Here is an 11,966-nt window from a genome sequence, read left to right on the forward strand (position 1 = left end):
TATAATCAACTCAACATTTTCAGACCAGAGCAGAAGGGGTGGAGACAGGCAGATGACAAGGGGTGGGGACAGGCAGATGACAAGGACTGAGGAATCTTCCAGATCTTTTACTGTGAGCTGAGCAGCTGACTAAGGGGTGGCCCTGTGAGCGGGCTGGCGGGGCACGAGTGGAGTGGCGCCAGGCCTCCTCCATCGAACGTCTGGCTGGTCCCTGGCCTAGGAGGGTGGCTGCAGAGTTTTCCAGGGGCTGCAGAGCTGTTTACTTCATCCTTACAGGAGAGCGGCTGCACCGCTGTTGGGACTGTGGCCGATTGTCGGGGAGACAGGACGCAGGACTTAAAATCAAGGGTTCACATCCTGGCTCTGACCCTTGGGAGCTGGTCCTTGTGGGGAACTGACGCAGCCCAAGTGCCCAAGCCTCCATTTCCTGGTGAAATGGGTCTAGTCCTGCCCTCCCAGCCCTGCAGGTCTGTGGTGAGGCTCACCTGAGACAATGTATATGTAAATTGCTTTACCTGGCAAAGAACAGACTCTGGAAAACCTGTCCAATCTAAATTTCCTGACAAAGACCGGGCGATGCGGAAAGCAGCTGCAGAATGAAATTTCGTTCCTGGGAGAAGGTTAAGAACAAGACAGATGCTCCTTTCTAAGGAAAGGTGTGGGGGGGTCCTGGGCGGTCCTCCTCTGGTGCGGGGGAGGGGGCCGGAGGTTTGGCCTCTGGGAACCCCCAGTTGGGCTGCACAGTCACTGCTCTGGAGCCAGTGCTGGGCTCTAGTGTGTTTATGGGGTCGGCACATTCACTGCCAGAGGCTGCGCCCCGGGCCGATTACCCCTCTTCCATCAGCTGTCCAGTAGGTGCTGGGGAAGCCACAGGCCCATCTCCTCTCTGGGGCTCAGCCTCCACTTCTGTCAGTTGAAGATGGTAGTAATAACTGTTTTGCTTCCGTAAGGAGGACAAAAGATCTGCAAGGTGGGGTTATTATGATTGTGTTCCAACATCATCCTATGCCTGGCCCACGGTCCTGGAGGGAGAAGTGATGGGGCAGGGCATCCTCCTAGTTAGCGTTCTCGCCTCTACCGCTGAGTCCTCCCTGAGGATTGAGAAGGAGGTGTTCAGGCTCTGCCTACCCCAGGGGTACCCGCCTTCCACACGCACCCCCCAGGCACGTGTCTCTGTGATGGGCTGGTCAGCCCAGCCCCCTACAAGCTGGACAGGTTCAGAATGGGTGCGGTGGGTGGACGGGTGGCCAGGAGCCCTCCTGCGGGGGCAGGAGCACACGGAGGGCACCCGTGTGCGTGCTGGTGGGACGATGGGTGGCTACGTGGGCAGAGGGCCCCTGTTGCTCGGAAATAACTCGACTGCACAGCGGTGACGGGGACAAACCAGTCTGTGCAACCTAGGGTGGGCTGCCGCCTGAGGGTTGCCAGGGAAACCATGGCTGCTGGAGCCCCCAGCCATTCGCCTCTTTGCCATGGAGACAGGGAGATGAAGGCAGCGAGGCCAACAGAACAGGGGGCCCCCACCACGAGCTTCGGGGAAACAGCGGCCCCCATGCCTATTACTGGGGGAGGGGGCGGCCCTGGGATCGATTTTCCGATTACACAACCATGTTCAAATGTCAGTTCCTTCTCTCCTGCTCATGGGTTTCTCTCCCTCCGTGTCGTCAGTCTATCCCCCTCCTCTCTCCTGTTCCTGGCTCGCATTTCATGTTCGCGCAACACTGATCTTTGAAGAATGAAATTTGGCAACAACCGAGTGCCTAATGTGACCTCATCCTGTCTGGTGTTTTCGGGAAAGACGCCTCCTGAAAGGCAGGGAGTTGGGGGGCGGGGGAGGTGTGCACAGGGTCAGAGGCCAGGAAAACTAGCTGTGGGCCTTGTGGACTCTCCAGATTTAAATGGGCCACTGCCCACGCATGAGGGTACCAGGGGAGGCGTGCAGGGTGGGGCATGGGGCTCACTAAGACCTCTGGAGCCCAGCTCATTACCATCTCTGGGGAAGACTATTAGCATGGGGCAGCTCTGGCAGTTTCTAGAAAACCCTTCAAACTTTTCCTTATAGCACCAGCATGCAGGTTCCCTTCTAACTTCCGGGGTACCAGGAGGTGACTGGTTAAAACCTGGGTTGGGAGGGCTCTGTTGCTGTCATCCTGCTCAGCCCCAGTCTCCAGACAGGTCTCCCCTACAGGGTCCAGGACACATGACTGCCCCCTCAAGGGTCCACCAACCCTCTCACTGCAAGGTAAGCCTTGCTCTGGGGAGAAAGGTGCTCATTAGCTCCTTGAAATGAACGCCCAGGCTTGTGTAGGTAGAATAACCCTTTCAGCCTTCTCCCCATCCCTGCCCTTGACACTGGTCTTTTCCCATTTCCCAGTCCCCCAAGACTTCGTTCAGATGCAAATGGGTTTTGTTTCTTTATGTTTATCATGAGTCATTGGCTATTACTCCAGGTAAGCGGAGAATTAAGAGCCACTGACCAACTTATAGGCAACGGTTCCCCTCATCAGCTCCTAGATACTGACCTCTGAGTGGTCACCGTGCCCAGCCCACCACCCCCTCCAGCGTAGCCACCATCCCTCAGTTTGGTTCCTCACCACACTAGCATCCATAACCCTTCCCCCTCCTACTCTGGGTACCAAGTTGTTGGCCAGCACACCCTGCCCACTGGCCCCACTCCACCCAACCCTGTCCATCTGTTAGGCTCTCTGACTTGTGTCTGTTGTTTGATGTTCACACTATCGGCTGTGACAGTCATATCTGATCTTTAATAATGCAATAATGGAATAGTGACTGGAGAGATACTTGGATAATCAGCTAGCACAGGCTCATTAGTGGCACAGAACAATCACGGTGATGTAATAACGGATCCCAGGAAATTTCAATTAAACCTGGAACTTTGTTAAGGTTTCATCTTATTTTCAGCACAGCGAAGGACAGCGTAATTGCAATCAACTAAAGCCAATGCAAATCTCTTCCAAAAGCCCCTTCCCCTGGGTATGCCAGGGAATTAAGTCCCGCTCTTCCTTAGCTCCTGCCCGTCTTAATTCTGAGCAATTTAATGAACTCCTTCTCTGCCCTGAAGAATGTTCCAGCTGAGTCCCTGGCTCCTCTAAACACCAGGATCATCCTAGCCTCTGGCTGTAACGATAAAGATGATGAACCTAAGAATGAGCATTCATTGAGGGCTCGTGGCATGTGCCCAGCACTGTGCTAAGACCTTTATATGATGCATCTCATGGAAAACTCACTGCAGTTTATTGAAGCACTGGTTAATATTATCATCATTTTACCTATGAGGTCACTGAGTCTCAAAGTTGAGAAATATGCCCTGGGTAACACATCTTGTAAACATTAATGGTGCAGCCAGAACTGTAAGCCAGACCTCTCTAGGTCCAAAGCCCATGACTGCTTGCTCACTTACGCTCTCTCTCTTTTCCCCTCCCTTCCTTCTTCTCTCTCTCTTTTTCCGTGTCTCTCTCCTTTCTCCTGCCTCTCCCCTACATTAGGTATTGGGGGAGCCTAGAAAATGCAGAAGAAAGGGTAACTCAAGGATTGTCCTCCCTAAGAATCTCATGTCGGGTCCTTGGTGTCCAGTTTAGGGTGGACAGCTGGGGAGATTTTTAAAGAACAGTTTCCCTGAATGCTGCCCCCAAATCAAAGCACCAAATCAGAATCTCTGGGAATGGGGCCCAGGCATCTGTATGTTTTCAAAGCTCCTGTGGTAATTTTGAAGCCACTGTGCTCAAAACCTCACCCTGTGCTTCTCCACCTTGCTCTTGGGGGTGTGAACCTGGGCCATTGGCTCAGCCCTATACCCCATGGGTCTCAGAGGGAAAGTGAATCAGAACAAGGCTCCTTCTGAGAAGGTGTGTGCTGACACACCTTCTACAACCTCAGCCCTGGCTTCCATTTCCTCATCTCTGATAGGAAATGCTGGATCAGGCGGTCCTTCAAATGCCTTCTAGCTCCGGCTGCCTGAGGCTTGAACAGAGGTTTCCCAAACTGGGCAATTCCTGGTCCCAAGTCCATGAATTTCCACAAGCCTGTCTGGGAGGAAATTCGGGGCCAGGAGTACCTTTTCAGGACCCCTTGTCAGTTTCTCAAAAGTCAAACCACATTGTTTCGTACTTGCCTTTAAATTGACTCTCTTTATTTACTTAAATGTTTTTAGAAACTAAATCTTACATCATTACTATATATGGAAGGCCATAGCCCCTGCCACAAATCGAAGGCAACAATAAAAATTTTACCATCTAAATTCATCTCCTGCGTCATCAGCAGTGTACAGTCCACACCAGCTCCAGTCTTCTCTCCCAGGCAGCTCCTCCTTTCCTTAAGCGTGGTCCTGACACCTAACAGCCTCCGGTCAAACTGCAGACCCACACCACTCACTCCTACAGGAAAGAACCCAGGGAGAGTCTAAGGCTTGAAGGATGGAACTGTCTTTTCACTCATTGTTTAGGAAGCTTGTCCTTTCAGGGGGACTAAGTCTGCAGCATTGGCCTTCTGTGAACCTCAGTTTCGACACCTGCAAAATGGGTATCATGAGACAGAAGTCACAACTTGGGCTTCTTGGTGGTATGAGCTTCCTTCCTCCTCTCTCCCCAGCTCTTACCATCACAGGGGCCGGGGCAGAACTGACTTATGGAGAGGAAGCAAAGAAGGATGGCGGTGTGGTGATTGCAGGGACTTCAGAAAGAAAGTCTTTGGACTTCAAAGTAGCAACCTCTCCAAACTTGTGTGAGACACCCCATCTGTCACCATCGGCAACTTAAGAGTTCTGGGTCTCAGGCCCACCTAAACTATGTGGGCTCCGTTTCCTCACCTGTAAACACTTGGTAAACCTCAGCTAGACACTAAAAGGGCTATGACCCCACCCTGCCCTCTTGGAGCTCCCTTCCAGCCATGGGGCAGACACATGATAAAGGTGCACGCTGCACAGTGCTAAGTGCCAGCTCCAGTGGGGTGATCCCAGGGCAGGAAGGGGAGTGCTCAGCATAGTTTCCCTCCGCAAACTCCCTCCTCTCAGCCTTCAATTTGAACAGTGCCTATACATGCCCTGCATAAAATGTGAGCTGTCCATCTTGTCTATTTGGGGTCCACTTGTGAGTGGCAGCTTCCTAGAGATGAAGAGCACAGGCTTTGGGGCCTCAACTTAAGAAGTGTGTCACTCATGGCAAAGTATTGACCTTTCTCAGATTCAGTTTCCTTATCTGAAGGATAGGGACCCTCCAAGGATTACGTGGGATGGTGTCTGCATAGTTATCAGCACAGAGGATGAAAGAGTTAGCCCTCCAGAAACATTACTTGGAGCTATTATTGTTTTTTCTGGTAGAAATTCTAGTTTTGGAATGCGGCAGGCCTGGTTCAAATGCCGGATCTACAGCTTGCTCTGCGTATGATCTCTGAGCCTCACCTTCACATCCATAAAGAGGGGAGATAATAGTGGCCTCTCAGGCGAGGATATCAAAGCAAGGTCTTGAATGCCTTGAACCACCACCTTGGGCTGAGGGGAGGCCACGTGCCCAGCTGGCACAGGGCAAGTCTGGACAGGGCAAGTTCAAGGTTCACCTGTAAGCCCCCTTCCCCATCTACACTGCCCCACACTCAGCCCAGAATTGCCCTTCTGAGGTGTTTTCGCTTTCTGATGGTCACTCTCAAGGTCGTCCTGAGCCCCATGTCACTGAAAGGACAGACCCGTCCTCCACGGATCTGGATGAAGGCTGGTCACCTACTGTGGACAACACTGCTGCTGACCGTGACAAGGAGCCTGTACAGTCCAGAGAGGAGGGGGCAGCTGTCCCAGGTGAGATCAGGGCGGGGGCGGAGGGGAGGAGAGGAAAGGAGGAGGAGAGAGGAAACGATCCCTCCCTTCTCCTGCTCTCCATCTGCATCCCCTCCCTGCTCATTTATACCCTCACCAGCTCTTTGAAACTCTTCAAGAGGCAGCGGTGGTGCAGAGAGTCCCGGAACTTCTCGTAGAAGACGCGTGTTTGAATAGCTTCTGCATTTGCCGCGTGAAGCTGGACGTCCCTCCTCAGAGCTTTCTCATCTATGAAGGGTAATGGTGCAGCTCTCCTCCGGGGCTCACTGGGAAGAGTCGATGAGAAACTGGCAGAGGTACAGACTTCTTCTTCTCTTCCTCTTCTTTGAATCCACAGCTTTTCAGGAGCTGCAAAATTTTCTCTCCCACCTCTGGGCCCCTCTTTGCCTCCCAAGCCAGGACAGGCTCACCCCACCACCCTAGGTGATGCAGAAGCAGATTTCAGGGGTCAAGAACTCCCGAAACATTAGGCCATTGATGATGTAATTAATCAGCCCTTCTCTGGGCTCTGGCCGGGGCAGACCTGAAGGCCCCTTTCTCAATGATTAGAGAAGGGGGAGGTGATTCCTGCCCCAGGAACATTTACATTAGAGCAGGTGGACAAAGACGGCATGCTTTGGAAGGGCACACCCCCTGCTCCATGCCCAGGGGCTGGGACATGCCCTCTCCGGACCCCACTAGAGCCGCCTTCTCCCTCACCTGGCATTTCTGGCCAGAAGCTGCTTGTCCTTGGTCCACGCTGCAGCACTGCACAGCCCATACAAGCAAGAGCCTGTTTGAAGCAAAATCCTTCAGCAATTACCTGTAAAAATGAGATGGAGAGTGCTGGGGACAGAAAGAGGAATTTATTTATTTGTTCTCTATGCTTTGAGTTAGTTTTCAAATTGTCCTTCTGTAGACAAAGGCATCTCTCCAGCAGCTCAGCCCCCGGATCACGGCAGCTAATCTACATCCGGTGAATCAAAATAGCCTCCAAACCAGATGGAGACCTAGAGCACACCAGGAAAGCAGAGCCGGTTCTGAGTGCTGAAAGGGGGATTTAAATAGAGTCACGTGAAGCCTTCTTGGGATTTTCTGGGACAAGAGAAGGGTAGAGAAGGGAGACTGGAATGGCCAGGACTAGGAAGATGCAGGGATGCAGAAGTTAAGGGAGGGAAGCGAGAGTTCACTCTGGCACTTTCCCTATAATTTTCTTCAAAACCTTGAGTGGGAGCAATCCTCCCAGAGGTCAGGGTGTTGGTGTGTCTGCAGCGCTCAGACGGGAGCAGAGGATGGAGGTTTTGCGTGTTTCCCAGAGACCACATGGCGCTGAGGAAAAGAATGAGCTCTGGAGCCAGACCTGGTTTTGTGCTACCCATGAAAACTTTGGATGAGATCATTTGCTCCCTTGAGCCTCAGCTTCTTGGTCTGTAAATTGGGATTGCGATATTTATCTCTTAGGGTTTTGATGAGGCTTAAGATAAGAAATGTGAAGCACTGTGCCGTAGACAGAATGTTTATGTTCCCCCTCCCCCTGCCCCTCAATTCATATCTTGAAATCCTGACACTCAACACCCAAGATGATGGTATTAGAAAGTGGGGCCTTTGGGAGGACTTGAGGGTGGAGCCCTCGGGACTGAGACACATGTTTTTAGAAAAGAGACCCCGGAGAGCTCCCTCTCCCTCTCTGCCATGTGAGGACACGGCAAGAAAACAGCTGTCTATGAACCAGGAAGCAGGCTCTCACCAGACACCAAATCTGCCAGCGTATTTACCTTAGACTTCCAAGCTTCCAGAACTGGGATAAATAAATTGTTTTGTAAGCCACCCAGCCTATGGTGGGTTTTTTTGTTTGTTTGTTTTGGGTTTTTTTGCGGTACGCGGGCCTCTCACTGTTGCGGCCTCTCCCCTTGCGGAGCACAGGCTCCGGACGCGCAGGCTCAGCGGCCATGGCTCACGGGCCCAGCCGCTCCGCGGCATGTGGGATCCTCCCAGACCGGGGCACGAACCCGTGTCCCCTGCATCGGCAGGCGGACTCTCAACCACTGCGCCACCAGGGAAGCCCCACTATGGTGTTTTTGATAGAGCAGCTGGAAAGGACTGAGACACACCCAGGAACCGAACAAGTGTTTGTCCTCTATCCCGAGACCTCTTCCCTGGAGTCCCCCGTGGGGAAGGGTATTTGGGGGGCATGGTCGACCTTTGCCCAATGGAGGAGGAGAGGTTCAGTTTGGGTCCCCTGATGGTCCTAACTCAAACTTCAGCTTCTTCTCTGGGCCAGCGTGCCCTATCCCAGAGCTCCGGTGTGGTTCCAGGCTGACAAACGAAAGTTCACTTCCAGACTCAGAGTCCACGAGAGGGAAGGGGACGTGTCTGTATCCTCGCCACTGTGGCACCAGGGCCAAGCACAGTGCCGGTACACAGTAGGCGCTCAGTAAACACCTGCTGATGGGATGACTGAGTGAGTGAGTGATTCCAGAAGAGGAGGAGGGCGAGTGTCAGCACGAGTGTAGACTCCGACCGCCGGTGACAAAGCTTTGGAGCAAGGGAAGTGACTCTTATGGTGCACTGTGGGAACGTCCCAAAAGGCCCTCATCCGGCACCTGCCCCAGCCCAGCCCCAGCCCCGGGTCAGTCTGAGTCCCTGGCTCGGGGGTCACTCGGAAATGAACACAGCCAACCTGCCCTGTCTGAGTCTGTCTCCTCTAGCTCCTTGAGGGCAGGGATAATCTTGGGAAGCTCTCATCTCGGGTGCCCAGAACAAGGCCTGCCAGGTGTTTGCTGGAAGGACAGTCAGGAAGATAGCAGGGAGGATAGGTGTGAGCCAGGGGCTGCATCAGGTGGGACAGGGTCGCTGCTGGTCCCAGGAGGGGCCCGAAGCCTTAGCTCCCACTGCAGCCACAGCAAGGCCTGTCTGGGGCCTCCCTTCCTGCCTGTTTTATCCACACCCAGCCCGATGCCTTGCTCTGTCCTGCACTCCATGCCACACTTGCCCCTCAGCCCTGGCCTGAGCACCAGCCCCTCCCGCTCACATATTTATCCCCGGCCAGTCCCCTGGGACCTCCAGGACTTAATGAACTGCCAAGTTGCCGAGGCAGCCTTTGATCCCAGTAGTGTGGCAGAGGAAATCAATACCATTAATGGAGAAAATCTGGGTTGTGATGTGGAGATCTGGGAGGGACCTGGTGACCAGGTGACTGCTTGCCCACCTGCTGGGGGTGGAGCAGGGAGGGCTCAGCGAGCACCTTCGGTGACTGAGCCCTTCAGGTGAGCCGAGAGGGCAGCAGGCCCCCAGGGGCCTTGCAGGCCAGGACGGGGTTAGGATCCGGGATGAGCGTGACACCCTGAGAAGGCAAGGAAGTGCTAGAAGAGAGACCCTCAGGCAGAGCAGCACAGTTAAGGTGTGCTGGGGATGGAGAGTGGCGGAAGGGAGGAAGATGGAGGGGGCCAGGTGGGCAGCAAGAATTAGAGGAGGACGCTGGCAGGCAACAGCCCAGGGACAGGATGGGTGAGATGCCTGCCTGCGAGAGAAACAGAGAGAGAGAGCGCCAGCGGTGAGCCAGACGGCCTGGCTTCAGCAGACTCCAAGCTGATGAGCGGTGATGCCAGTGAGAAGTCTGAAGGGATGGATCCCAGCAGGGGGCATGTTGGGGTCTCTGGGGGTAGAAGAGCTGGGAAAAGGGGGGCCACGCATACTGACCCACTGTGTGGGCCTATCTCACTCACCCTAGCCAGTGCCTGCTCGCTTCGCTCCACGCTCGGCCAATTTCTCTCACTGTCCAGGTCCCCGCACCTGCAGGCAGGACCAGAGCAGGACTTAGTCAATAGTTGCATCTGCACCAGTTGGCTCCGTTTTGCCAGGCACCGTGTTCCCGTCACCCTGCGCCCTCCACCCTGGTGCTCACTCATCAAGTCTCCTTGTTCCCACTATACACCTGGTGGCAGCCTGTCTGCTGAACCAGCCTCCTCCCACCAGGCCCTCTGGCTGCGAACCATCGGGTTCCAGGGCCTCCCGCAGCTCCAGGCTCCTAGGAGGCAGAGGCTGGCACAGCACAGGATGCTCAGCACCCCAGCTCTCCCTGTGGGCTCAGGGCACAGCTGGTTCCCGGGTGAGACCCACATGCGGAGAGAGCCAGTGATGGCTGCACAGGGAGGCCCGGCCTGCACCCTGGGCCTGCTCTTGACTTCAGGCAAGTCCCTGCTCCTCCCAGGTCCTGGGACTCCACACTGACAAGGTGCAGGGTGGTAACACTTGCCCCGCCACCTCACAGGACTCAACAGAACCCCTGAGTGAGAAGACAGATGGGAAAATACCACATAGGATGCTAGATGGATGCAGTTATTAAAGTCACGTGTACACACTCGGCACGGCTCCTTCCTCCATCCCCCTACATAGGAGCTCCTTCCTAGGGGCTGGGATGACCCTGGACGCTCTGGGAGAGGCACCCTCTGACCCTGAGGGCATTCACGGGCCAGGGTAAGGAGGAGGGCAGGGTCAGAGTGGAGTCATAGGAGGAAACATCACAGACATACACAGAAATGCACCAAAGAGCTCTGTGGCTCCCCCAGTCCCTGAAGTGGGGAGAGTCTCACGGTCCCAACTGGGGCCCTGGACTTTGGTAGGAGATTGGTGACCCAGCCAGGGGGGCTGAAGGTAAGCTCAGTGACCTTGGCCCCATTGGTTGGGGGTAGGGAGAAGGCAGGCTGGGAGGAAGTGGTCCTGCACTAGTTGGAGGACAGGGTCCCTCCATCCCTTATGCGGGCCTCAGACAGTAGGGGCTGACTTTCTTATGGTCTGTGGGTATCCTGCCCCCCAGCCTGGAGCACCAAGGTAGAGCCCCCACCTGGGCTTCGCAGGCCGCCGGCTCTCACACCTGGGAGAGGTGAGGTGGGAGCTCAGCGTTCTGGGCATCCTGACAACAGCTCTGCAGAACAAGTCTGGGTGTGCAAATGACCTCCATCCTTCACTGCTTTCTGCCCTTTCCAGCCGCTCCTGAGCCCCTTGCTAATAAGCGGGAACCATTGCCTCTATGTCGGGGGAGGGAAGGGGGCAGGTGTTCTAAGGCCTGGAGCCAGCGAGCTGTTCTCAGAGGAGGCAGGGCAGAAGTCTGACGTAGGAAAGGACGCCAGACAAGGGGGTTCATGCCAATGGGACTTACTGGAGGCAAGTCTGGGCAGGGCTGTTTGCTCAACTGCCTGGAAAGGCAGCCCCAGCCTCCTCCCCAGCTCTGCCCCAGGAAAGAGCTCCCTTAGGATTCCCAGCCAAGCCCCACATCCCTTGTAGGGACCTGGGGCTCAGGACCAAGCAATGACCAGGCAGAAACCGCTCCGTACAGCACACTCATGTCAGATTTTTCCACAGTGGCCTCATCTCTGAGCTTCTGGGGCCCTCGGCCGTCACCACAGCCAGCAAATCTGCTTTTCCAATCAGCAATGAGAAGGTGGAAAGGTTTTTGAAGATGTAGTTTTCCCACTGTTTAACCACAGAATCAGGATGTTCCTGTGGCACAAGTGAGGCCAGCAGCCCTGGAATCACAGCCACATCAAAGCTGGGAGGATCTTTCCAGTCATTCACTACACATCCCTCATAGACCAGAGGGGCAGAGGTGCCCAAGGGCACACAATTGGAAGAAACAGTTCCCGCTCCCACCGGGAGCCCAGCCTGTCTCCAGCTCCTCCCAGCTTGAGGCCCCTCTTCCTGCCTGTCCCTCAGGGTCCTAGGATGTGATGTGCAAGGGCTGAGTGGTCAGGGGCTAAGAAAGATTCCATCCAATGCTTCCCAGAAGACATGCCTCTCAAGGAGTGGGAGAGGCCCTTGGGGACTGGAGACAGCGGCAAGACGAGAAAGAGGCCAGCCGGAGCTAGCACAGCCCTGGCCAGGGCTATCCCAGCCATTCTCCCATGAGTTGTGATGTCACGGAGGGGACTCTGGCCTCAAGTTGGGAAACATCACGTGCTACTTGGAGCTGAACAACCTTGTAGCTGCAAGTTATAGAATCTCTCCAAGCCTCCGTGCTCATCTGGAAAATGGGCATGTACCTACCTCTGATTCACGGGGAGGCTGAATGGGTGCCCAGATGTGGGTGTGCAGCAAGGTGTGTGGCTCACAGCAGGTGCCCAACCACGGCTCTCCTCTCCTCTTTGCTCCTCCTATCGTCTCCCTG

General features: G+C 54.8%; 1 long non-coding RNA gene across 1 annotated transcript; it reads right to left on the reverse strand.

The window, feature by feature from the left end:
• Positions 1-6,611: 6,611 nt before the first annotated feature.
• On the reverse strand, positions 6,612-10,715 carry LOC309808186. The gene is made up of 3 exons (XR_014294706.1): positions 10,647-10,715; positions 9,529-9,595; positions 6,612-6,626 (listed from the first exon to the last, which is right to left on the reverse strand). It is a non-coding gene; the product is annotated as an uncharacterized lncRNA (long non-coding RNA).
• Between the last annotated feature and the right edge of the window lie 1,251 nt (positions 10,716-11,966).

This window comes from Mesoplodon mirus (genome assembly GCF_964341445.2).
Source record: "Mesoplodon mirus genome assembly, chromosome: 7".
Taxonomy (NCBI): Eukaryota; Metazoa; Chordata; class Mammalia; order Artiodactyla; family Ziphiidae; genus Mesoplodon; species Mesoplodon mirus.